This window comes from Rhinatrema bivittatum, chromosome 2 (assembly GCF_901001135.1).
Source record: "Rhinatrema bivittatum chromosome 2, aRhiBiv1.1, whole genome shotgun sequence".
NCBI classification, from domain to species: Eukaryota; Metazoa; Chordata; class Amphibia; order Gymnophiona; family Rhinatrematidae; genus Rhinatrema; species Rhinatrema bivittatum.
Window position 1 is genome coordinate 511,203,955 of NC_042616.1, and position 12,239 is coordinate 511,216,193.

General features: G+C 43.1%; 1 long non-coding RNA gene across 1 annotated transcript; it reads right to left on the reverse strand.

Moving 5' to 3' along the window:
* Window positions 1-1,494: 1,494 nt before the first annotated feature.
* Window positions 1,495-12,060, reverse strand: LOC115086192. Its single transcript, XR_003855138.1, has 3 exons — window positions 11,630-12,060; window positions 10,608-10,758; window positions 1,495-1,821 (listed from the first exon to the last, which is right to left on the reverse strand). It is a non-coding gene; the product is annotated as an uncharacterized LOC115086192 (long non-coding RNA).
* Window positions 12,061-12,239: the final 179 nt, after the last annotated feature.

Consider the following 12,239-nt stretch of genomic DNA (forward strand, 5'->3'; position numbering starts at 1 on the left):
AAGTCATTGTGACTGAGCTTTCTTCTGCTTATACTTTCTGGGCGACTGGGTGCAAGGGAAACTGGGAAATGTAGTTTCTTTTGTGGCCATCTTAGTTTTATTTCATTTAGAAACCAGTTAAATTTTACCTTATGACTCCAAGGAAGAAGCGGCTTTGGCACAGGGACTAATTTAACTAATGCTCAATCCATCACACCTAGCCTCAACTGCTTTTGTACGTAGAGAGTGGTTTTGTTTTCTTAGTGTCATCTACCAGATACTACAAGTTAGCGACTTGCAGCATTTCTTATTTTGTGTTGATTTTTGGGAAAGTACTGTGAGGCTTTCCAATTTTAATTTTTACTATCTGATGATGAGGTCTGTAAGAAGCAAGAAGAGCTAGTTTGTGTTGCAAGGTTGGCAGAGGTCTTGGATGGAAGAGTTTGGTTCTTGGGGGCCAGTGTTCTGGGATGAGTGCAGGGTTGACTGTCTATGTATGTGTTGGGGTTTATGGGTTAATCTTGACAGCTGGAAGTGTTTTTCCTAAGAGATGCTCCTTTTTATTTTTCTCCTTGAATGTGGATGGTATTCACTCTCCAATTAAGAGGAAAAAATATTGAATATGTTCAAGAAATTTAAAGCAGATATTGTCTTTATGCAAGAGATGTACCTGGACAAAAAGGAACTTCTTAAAAGTTGTGCAGAGATTGGGTAGGTCATTGATTGGCATCATCCTTTTCTACTAGGCATTGTGGTGGTGTAATTTTAATTAAGAAGAATTTTCCTTTCCATTTGGAAAGAAAATTGAAGACCCACGGGGTGCTATATAATTGTGATTTTCTCTTTAGCAAATAAAAAATATGCTTTATGCAATGTATATGTGCCCAGTGTTTTTAGTCATTTGTATTTTGTTTTTTTAATGTTTTGTTTGTGTTCGCTACCTTTACTGATTGCCATATCATTCTTGCTAGGGCTTTTAATATCCAAGCTGATAGCAGAATTCATTGTAAGCCGGCAAGGGCACTGAAGAAAGATTGGGAGAATATGGGCATTCATTTTCTTATATCTGAACTGCAATTGATGGGTGTTTGGTGTGGTGCACAATTTTGCTTTTTACTTTGCTTATCCTAGTGTATACTCATGTTTAAACTCTTTTCTCATCTCCAATACTGTTTTTTCAACTGTGGTGGAAGCTAAAATAATTGAGAATGTGCTTTCTGATCATTCTATCAGGTGGATGAGGGTGGCCCAATGTGTTCGTGGAGGATGAACCCTAATCTGTTTTATGATAGTGAGTTTAAGGAGTTCTTATCTGTGGCCTGGAGTAACTAGAAATTTTGGGAAGCGGGTAAGATGGTTTTGAGAGGGCAGATTATTGCCTATGTAGGTAACAAAAATATATGCTTGTATTCTGAAGTTATCCCATGCTATTCAAAAGCTTGATTAATAGCATGTCCATTCTTTGCAAGAGTCAGATAAACAGAAATTACAGGATGCTAGGAGAAATCCGAGTAGTTTATTGGCACAGAAATGTTCATGCAAATGTTCAGTCTATTTTTATAAACTTAAGCTTCATAGTTTTGGCAACAAAGCAGAAAAGCTTTTGGCATGATTGGTAAACAAGGAAAAATGTAAATATTGTATTTCAGCAATCAGATTCCAGAATGGCTCTAGAACAGATCAGCTAGCGGAGATTTCTCAAGTGTTGGTAGATTTTTTTTCAAGAACTTGTACTCTGTGCAGCCTAGTTCTCTTCTCATGCTTCTTTACTCTTATGTTTTAAAAAGACTAAGATTCCTCAGCTGTCTCCAGAACAGACTGTTTATCTCAATCGGCTGATCTCTGAAATGAAAGTACAATCACAAATTAAATTATTGAAACTGTCAAAGGCACCGGAGCCAGATGGCCTAGGCAATGAGTCTTATAAAATTTTGCGGCACTTAGTGGTGCTGGCATTAAATTCAATGTTTGAAAACACTGTGGAGGCTAAACAGTTCTCTGCAGATATGAATTGTGTATTAATTGTGCGTTGCTGAAGAATCGTTAAGGACCCTGAGTTGCCTGAATCTTTTTGACCCTTGAGTTAAAAATGTTTGCTTCCATTTTGGCATATCTGCTTAATCATGTAAATTCCTTCTCTGATCACTTCTGACCAAATGGGACTTGTAAGAAATGGGTATTCTGTTGCTAATATGGTTAAGGCTCTCTAGCTCTTGAATCTAAAGAATCGGAGACTTTATGTTGATTTGGATGCCGAAAAGGCATTTGTCAAATTGATTGGACATATTTATTCCGGCTGTTGCCTAAATATGGGTTTTGTGATTTTTATTTCTTTTAATGGGTTCATGACCTTATATGAGTCACCGAGTGCCAGGAACTTGGTTAATGGTCACTCCTTTCTGTTACATATTCAATAGGAATAGGGATTGCCCCTTGTTACCATTATTATTTTTACTTTTTTTTTTTTTTTTTTTGGAACCTTTGGAGGTTAAACTGCAGAACCTGGATACATTTTGAGGCATTGTCCTTCATGATCACAAAATTAAAATGTCTCTTTGTGGATGACATGCTGTTGTTTATGGGTATCCATATCTATCTCTTCCAGTCGTATTAGATGAAATTTCACATTATGATTTGATTTACGGGCTAAGGGTTAATTCAGGGGTGGCTCAAGGCAATCTGCTGCCTGAGGCGAAGGATGAATTGGTGCCCCCCCCCCCCCCCACGGCCCGATGCAGGTGCAATCACAGAGGGCCAGGGCAGGGGGAAGGCAATGGAGGGTGAAGTGACTTGCCCAAGGTCACAAGGAATGGCAATGGGATTTGAGCCCTGGCTTCCCTTGTTTGCAGCCCATTGCTCTAACCACTCAGTTTTTGGGCCTGTTGTTTTTTTGTTCTCAGTCTTTGGCGTCCTCACTAGTGGGTGCCAGAGAAATGTTTAACAGGGCGGGGCAGCATTTGGCCACCCCACCTCTTGGGTCTAGAAATAGGACACCTCCATTCTCTATTGCCTGCCTCCCACCCTTCTCCAGGATCTGCCCCGGGGGTGTGAGAGGTTGGTGAATGGTGGGAGTCTGTGACACACTCTCTCTTAGGGCTGATACAAGGGTATTAGATGCCCTAGACAAACCTTACAGCCTTTCATTCCCCCTTCCCTCCCCTCCCCACATAATTAAAACTTATGCATTCTTTTCCATTTTAAAATTTATTAACTTCCCCAACCTAAAAAGGCAGATTGCATATGGAAAATAGACAAAGTACAGTCTTCTGAAGTAAAACTATCACTTACAACAACATATATATTAAATAGGCATACACTGCATAAAACCACACTTTTCAATAATAATAGTTTAATAGACTGATAAACTACATTTCTCACAGTAATCAAGGTGGTTTTCTGGATCCCATATGGTATTAGGCTTATGGTAAAGTGCACTGGGTGTGGATTTGGCCCACAGAAAGCCAGGAATAAACTGAACTACAATTCCAATATAGTAAGCCTTCCATATCGTAACTGCCAGCCCTCAACCTATGAAAAAGCCATACTGCAAATATTACATCAGGCCCTAAACACCAATACACCTTCTATTAGGAAACCAGATTAAAGCCAGGTTGCTGTAAATCCCTATACAGAAAATACATGCTAGCAGAATACTTAAAGCCTCAGTCGCACAAGCAGAACACAAATAACACTCACCAAATACAGAAAAAAAGAGATCATAAAATATAAATTGAAATGTGCAGACAAAAATTGAACTGGAAATCACAAGAAGCCAAACTTTGTAAGCAACGCAAACACAATCAAGAAATATAAAACATTAAACATACCAATAAAAGCAGGCCAAAGCCTGAATGGCCAAGTCCAGAGAAGAGACTGAAGGGGCGTCGTAGAACAGGCTGAAGTCAGGGCAGGTGGCAAGCAAGAAGCAGTGGCAGGACAAGGTCAGGTCCAGGAGATGATCAGTAGCATGGTCGGGCAAAGCAGAAGTCAGGTCCAGGAGATGATCAATAGCGTGTTGGGCAAAGCAGAGGTCAGGTCCAGGAGATGATCAGTAGCGTGGTCAGGAAAAGCAAAGGTCAGGTCCAGGAGATGATCAGTGACGTGGTCAGGCAAAGCAGAGATCGGGTTTAGGAGAAGATCAATGACGTTGTCAGGCAAAGCAGAGGTCGGGTCCAGGAGAAGATCAATGACGTGGTCAGGCAAAGCAGAGGTCAGGTCCAGGACAAGATCAATGATGTGGTCAGGCAAAGCAGAGGTTGGGTCCAGGAGAAGATCAATGATGTGGTCAGGCAAAGAAGAGGTCGGGTCCAGAAGAAGTCAGTCCGTAAATCAAGTAGAGTAAACACAAGGCACAGGAACTAGGAGAAGCAACCAAACCAGGATCAGGAACACGGAAGGAACAGGAACCAGGAACACAAGGAGATCACCAGAGGAGGCAACGAAGTACACGTCCAGCATGGAGACCTGTTGCAAAACAAATAACTGAGGCTGGGCCCGGCCTTATATACCGGAGTCCAGTGACATCATCATCCGGAGCCGAAGGTTGGTTTCCTGCTGCAGCCTCTTTAAAAGAAAAGGAGATGTGCGCAGTACAGGCCGACGGTGTCTCTCCGCGGACCACGAGGGGAAGCCTGCCATGGACCACAGGTGTCTGCCATGGAGACAGGAGCACCGGGGGCGGCCCAAGGTTGAAGGCAGCAGCCCACAGCCACAAGGGAAGTGGAGCCAGATGCTGGAACAGGCAGAAGAAGGTAAGAGGGCCTGGCTGCAGGGCCTGCCACGGCCGGCACAAGCAACAGTACCCTCGCCCTTACGCCCCCCCCCCCCCCCCCTTGGAGGTCTGGGTTTGCCCGGATGGGCACGATGAAACTTCAGGAGTAGGTTTTTATCCAGGATGTTACGAGCTGGCTACCATGAATTCTCTTCTGGGCCGTACCCCTTCCAGGAAAGGAGGTATTCCCACCGACGACCCCGACAGTAGACATCAAGGACTTTGTGGACCTTGTAAGTGGTGTCGGACTCCGCAACCAGCTGAGAAGCTTCAGGAACCTTATGAGAAGGCCAAAAGAGAATCACCAGCTTCAGAAGCGATACGTGGAACGTGTTTTGAATTCCCAGAGTCAGTGGCAGCCGGAGCTGGTAGGTAACAGGTCAAACACGACGGGTGACTGGTAAAGGTCCAATGTATCTAGGTGCAAACCTTTGGGAAGGTATCTTGAGGCAGATGTATTGTGTACTTAACCAGACTGTCTAACCAGGAAGAAACTCAGGAGTAGAACATCGATGGGTGTCCACGGACTTCTTAGCCCAGATCGCGGCTTGGTGCAGGCGAAGGTTTGTCTGATTCCAAAGAGCCTTGAGGGCATCTGCAGTGGCTTGCATGGCTGGAGAAGGTATAGACAGCGATATAAGTAATGGAGGCCATGGCTGCTTACCATAGACAATGGAAAATGGCGACGGTCCTGTGGCTGCGGCAATATGGGAGTTGTGGGAGAACTCCGCCCAAGGAAGAGTTCTGCCCAGTTGTCCTGCTGATCAAGACTTTTAGGGAACGGTTCGTACGTTCGGCTTGACCATTGGCCTGTGGATGGTAAGCTGTGGTGAGGCTGATGTTAATGCCGAACTTGCAACATAAAGCACGCCAATAGCGGGCAACAAACTGGGGACCTCTGTCCGAGACTATGTCCTTGGGTAAGCCGTGCAGACAGAATATATGGAGGAAAAACAGGCGTGCCAATTCTGGAGCAGAAGGTAGGCCCGGCAGTGGAACAAAATGGGCCATTTTTGAAAACCTGTCGATGGTGACCCAGCATGTTGTAGCACAGCACCTAGAGTGCTTCCTCTCTAACCAGATGGTGACCCATATGACATTGTGACCTTTAGACGGTGGCAAATCCACAATGAACTCCGTGGAAAGGTGTGTCCATGGTTCTTCTGGAGCAGGCAGGAAGTGGTTGAAGCAGGCCCCAAGGTTGACCGACCAGGGGCTTCTGTTGAGCACAAGTATTGCAGGAATCGACATACGCTCTGGCGTCAGAGACCATAGTGGGCCACCAGAAGAATCGCTGGAGTAAAGCAAGAGTTCGCACCCATCCTGGGTGGCCAGCCAACTTAGAATTGTGAGCCCATCGGAGAACTCTTTCGCGGAGGCGACGGGGCACAACAGTTTTCCCAGCAGGGACTGGGAGAGTCGCAGACAAGCAGATACAAGCAGGGTCGATGATGTGACTTGGTTCAAAGGAATATCTTCGGGTTCGAAAGAATGAGATAAGGCATCCACCCAGAGATTCTTTTCTTCTGGGTGATACCGGAGTTCAAAATTAAACCTGGAAAGAACAAGGTTCATCGGGCTTGACTAGCATTGAGATGCTGGGCATGACTCGGGTGTTCAAGGTTTTTGTGATCAGTGAGAATTGTAAATTTGTGCTGGGCGCCCTCTAACCAAGGGTGCCATTCCTCCAAGGGCAGCTTAATTGCGAGTAATTCTCAGTCCTCAATACTGTAATTCTTTCTGCAGGAAAGAACTTACGAGAAAAGAAGGACCAGGGATCCCAGATGTCAAATGTTGGCTCAGAACCGCCCCGGCCCCGATAGCAGAGGCATCCACTTCGACCAGGAATGGGCGGTTTGAGTCTGGATGACGAAGGCAAGGACCAGCGAGGAAGGCCTCTTTAAGGCGCTGAAAGGCTTAAGGGCTTCCGGAGTCCAATTCCGAGTGTCTCGGCCCTTACGGGTTATAGCTGTGAGGGGAGCCGCCAGAGTAGAATAGTTAGATATGAAATGGTGGTAGTAATTCGTAAATCCGAGAAACCGTTGCAAGGCTCGGAGGCCCACAGGCCAAGGCCAGTCTTTGATTCCCTTGAGTTTCTCTGGGTCCATGGAAAATCCTTGTGTCTCAGGTTTTGGTGCTGGTCCGTATTGTCCTGTCTCTGAGGAGAGATCCAGAGCAGGGCAGCACGCAGAAGGCCAACAAGGCATCAGAATCCCCAAATGAGGGCAGCAATTACATAATGTAGATCGGGGCCTGATGTTTATCACAGAATTTTCTCCAGTTCTGGGTACAAGACACATTAAGTGTTCTACTGCATGGTTTGTAAAATATAGATGGAGTCACTCTCTTTTTCTCTCCCATTCCATTTTTGTTCTCTCTCTCCCTTCTTGCAGTATTTCCCCCTCGTCTCCCCCCACCCTAAGCAAAACCTTTATTAGGGAATAACATTTTGGAAAATAGTATATTGTAAAAAGCCAATATGTATTCTTAAAAACAGGAGTGAGATCGTCCAAAAACTTGACATTTTAAATATGCCTCATAAAGTGAACATGAATCCATTTTTTTCTTTTTCAACATTACACGGATCAATTTGTCTCACTTTTTTAACGCAATTTCTGTTTGAGGGCTTGTTTTGACTCATTAAACCTTAGTGTGTTCTTCTTTTGTCTCTGTTTTGTATTGTGCTCTTATGATATGGACAAGGTGAGAACCCTAATCGCAGGTGCCCATGGGTCACTGATAAGGTCAGTGGGAAGTGAACAAACGCCAGATGGTATAGAAAAGAATTAATCTGCAAAAAGTGCTGACACAACAGTCTTCTCTCTTCTTTGTATGACTGAAGAAAGCAGTAAATTATAATTTAATCCCCAGGTTCCTTGATCTATTCCAGGGTTTCAGATGAGACCGTCTGAAACAATGATATACCACCAGGAATGGGCTACTTTGGATAGAAATTCAGTATGTGAGCATTAGTCTATCTGGGATGGCCACAGTCCCAGTACTGGGCTGCTCTTAGTAGTAAAACATGAAAATAAAGCTCAGATCCCTGTAATCCCCTGCATTTTGTTTATTGAAAGTATTCAGTTTTTGATCTAATTTTCAGTGGAAATGCATTAGGGGAGAATACAAACGGCAAACCTTCTGATGTTGTTGTCAAAGCTTCCTGATTTGCAACCACAAGAGGGCAGCAAAATATCACAAAAAAAACCTCAAAAATACAACTTTCCACATCCCTCAATAAATATGCAAATCACCCTTGAACCTTTGTCCAAAAGTACAAAACAAATTTTATTAACCTTCATTAAACATTCATAGCGCACATATTGCTAAATAAATAATACCCCTTGTTTTATGATGCATCAAAAAATATGAAATCTTTTTTACTCAATGCACAATTAAACTCTGGAATTTGTTACCAGAGGATGTGGTCAGTGCAGTTAGTATAGCTGTGTTTAAAAAAGGATTGGATAAGTTCTTGGAGGAGAAGTCCATTACCTGCTATTAGGTTCACTTAGAGAATAGCCACTGCCATTAGCAATGGTTACATGGAATAGACTTAGTTTTTGGGTACTTGCCAGGTTCTTATGGCCTGGATTGGCCACTCTTGGAAACAGGATGCTGGGCTTGATGGACCCTTGGTCTGACCCAGTATGGCATTTTCTTATGTTCTTATGTTTCTTACTCGCTCACACACATACCATGTTAAAAGCTAAAAAATGTTGCCAGCAGAGAAACTCTGCTATTGAATGAGATGTCTTTTTGTAAAAGAAAATTTGCTGGCAACATATTTTACCAACATTTTTTACCAATTTTATACTGGATATGGCTTGTTTCCGTTTTTTCTGGTTTTTGTTCTTTTACGCATGTCTTCAGATGGCTCAACATTTTTTGATACACAGCCCTTAGAGTATTTAAATAACCATTGGCAGAAAAGAGAGCTCAGGTATGCACTGTCCTGATTAATCTTTCTTGTTTTCTTTCTATTTGTCTTTAATTGTAACAATGATGTATCTTTGAATAATAAACCTTTACAGACTTTCAAAACGTCTTATATTTTTACTATATAGATACATTTGAAACATCCAGTGATGAATTGATGGAAACACGATATTGTGCATTGGCGTTTATGTACGCAGCATATGAATGGAAGTGTTCAAAGCCGAGATTCTGGTTTTTACTTCTTTACTTATTAAACTGATTTTTATATATTATTGTACATAATTGCTTTTCATAGATAGTACATCTTTTTGACAGTCCTGGTGACTTGTCGGTCCCTGATATGCAAGCATGTTCCCCCTGAGGAAGCTGCTTCTGCAGCAAAACAAATGGCCTTTGTTGGAGTAAGTGGATTCATTCCTTTATGCAGTTCTACAACCAAGGAGTATTTTGGAGAGAAAGGGGTTTTGCAGCCTCATTTATCCATTATAAACTTATGGACTATATAATAAATTTTTTGCATCTTTTGATATTTATTTACCTGACTTGAACTAGAGTTTACTAAACTTTGTCTGGAGTTTATTGCTTGAACAGTCTCCACTGTGCTCCTCTTTGCATTGTTCTTATGTCTTTTTATGCATCTATATATGAGTTTTGAGTTTTTTTTTATAATATTCAATATATTCAAATAAAAAAATTTGTGTTACATGCTTTCTTATTAGGTTCCATTTTGCATTTTTGTTTTTCACTCAGAACAGTTTATCTTTGATTATTTGTCCTATTTATATTATTTCACTATATATTAGGGATGTGAATCGTTTTTGAACGATTAAAATTATCGTCAGATAATTTTAAAATCGTCCTAAATCGTCAGAGTGCACGATACAATACAAATGCCCCCGATTTATCGTCATAAATCGTCCTAAATTGTTAAATAGGGCACGGGAATTATTTGGGGGAGGGCGGGAAAACCGGCACACCAAAACAACCCCTAAACCCACCCCAACCCTTTAAAACCAATTCCTTACCCTCCCCCACCCTCCCGAACCCCCTCAAAATGTTAAATTACCTGGTGGTCCAATGGGGGGGGTCCCGGCGCGATCTCCTGCTCTCGGGCCATCGGCGCCATTTTGCCTGCCACTAATTAAAATGGTGCCGATAAAAAAAAACAAAACACCTGACCCTTTAAATCGACCCCCCTTAGCCTCCCCCACCCTCCCGACCCCCCCAAATCTTTTAACATTACCTGGTGGTCCAGGGGGGCCTCGGGGGCCGATTTCCCGTTCCCAAGCATCAGCTGCGCTAAAAAAAAATGGCGCCGATGCCCCTTTGCCCTTACCATGTGACAGGGTATCCGTGCCATTAGCCGGCCCCTGTCACATGGTAGGAGCACTGGATGGCCAGCGCCATCTTTAAAGATGGCGCCGGCCATCTTTACTCATCAGCCCCTATTATAGAGTATAGTATAATAGGGGCTGATGAGTATACATGGCCGGCGCCATCTTACAAAATTACAAAATATATTGGAATAAAGCAATAAAAGAGTAAAATACTGGGCTGTTGAATGGGACAATCACAGAGTGGTTGTTCTTGAATATAGCCACCGCACATTACCACATATCAAGGGGTTCCCTCGAAGAGTGGTTGTTGAAGATTTTCTGAGCAAATGGAACGAGGTTGGTTGGTGATTAGAAAATCTAAGCTAAGCAATATTACAATATAACACAGGGTGGCAGTGTAATAAAGAAGCATATAAATACACTGCGGAAAGCTTATTCTTACCTGAGGAAGGGAGCTCCCAAAAACTAGTCAAGAAAAGTATTTAGTCTAATAGTTATAAATACAAATAAAAGCATTTATGCATGTACCTTCAATTGCTCTTGTACCATTTAGTCTACTAGTAACAAATAAGAGATATTACCGTATATATTTATTTATTTCCTGACAACAATTTGGAAATGCCTCCCTGCTTTTGTGCCTGGGCCATCGCTTTTAACACAGCTGCTCCTTCCTCTGTGGTGTCTTCATTTTGCACCTGCACAGTTCAAACAGTTCATCATCAAATCTCACAGCTGCAGAAAAAGAGAGATGCCAGTGCAAGTAAGGAAGAGCAGCCAGGTTAAAAGGTGTGTTCTCTGAATCTGCATCCTTAAGGATAAAGAGACACATAGCCTGGCAGCAAGTTCAGTGCCACCAAGCTGGAAACATTTGCCCCTTTAAGGGGGCAGGCTCTCTGCAGCTACCATTTGCCTGAGTTGCCTTTCCTGCATCGTTGCCATGTCCAGCCAACACTGCTGCTGCCTGGCCAGATGGCTGACCAATGGGCGAAGCCAACAGCACCCAGGGTGCTCCTTTTCTCCTAGCACAGTGGACATCTCTTAAGCTCATTCTACCCAAAAGACAGCCCTGATAGCCTAAAAACATGCAAAATGTTGTTCTTTATTTAAAGTATCTCAGACTAAAACTAGATGTCATGACAGGAGATTCCAAGGGGACAGGGGCAAAAGTTACAGCATCAAATATTTCTTTACCGAAGATTGGATGCGTGAAATGGCCATTCAGGTGGAAACAAAAACAGTACAAGAATTTAAAAAGACCTGGGATAAGCATAGAGCTGGGGGAATAGCCAGAAGGTTTTTTGTGGGTTTTTTTCCGAGGGGGATGGAACAGTAGGCACTGTCACCAACGCTGCTGCCCTGCCTCCCATCCCATGTGGGTCTTTATGGCAATGGCTATAAATCCCTTTTAAGTGCTAACACTATCTCTTCATTGAGAAACAGTATAGACAGGCCAGGGAGACAATCTCCTTCTATGGTTAAAGCAACTATTTTATACAAGTGTAATCTCTCAGGATGCTGAAAGCAATTATGTAAGTAGGCTTCCACTCAGGCATTCCTGAACTTTGAAGGGGCTGCAAAGAGAGGGGGATAAATAATTACTTACCAAAAGTATACAAAGACTTTGACAGCCTCACACTTGTACCTGTGGAGCCCAAGGGCAGTGGTGCTTCCCATTCAAATTAGATTCCTTAAAGGTACAGGGGAATCATCAACAGGCAGTGATTCCAATGCCTCCACACACTCTTAATTCCTGCACTTTTATGGGGCTGACTCAGATGGAACAAGTCCCTAGTGCTTAAGATGGGGGACTGACAGGCACGGTCGTCTTCAGTGGCAAAGAGGAGCGATCACCCTAGGTCCCGCATCACCATGATTGCTCCATCCCCAACACTATAATTTCAGTGTTCCAGGACCCCACTACAATAGATTCACTCTGAGCCCCCACGCCCTCCTAAGGTTATCCCTGGGCACAGCCTCATCATGCCTATAGCACAAAGAATCCCTAGGGAAGAAGCTGTAAAGACAAAGCCAAAATCCAACTAGGGTCCAAATAATTATAATCCATGTTTCTACGCGCACATATCTTCTATATTTAAAGGGACAGTGACAGCTTTCTAAAACTGAACTCCAATATTGCATTCGATTGCGTGAGCTCATATATCAGCAACCACGCCCACCCTACTTTTACGTCAGTGAATGGCGGTCAATACCAC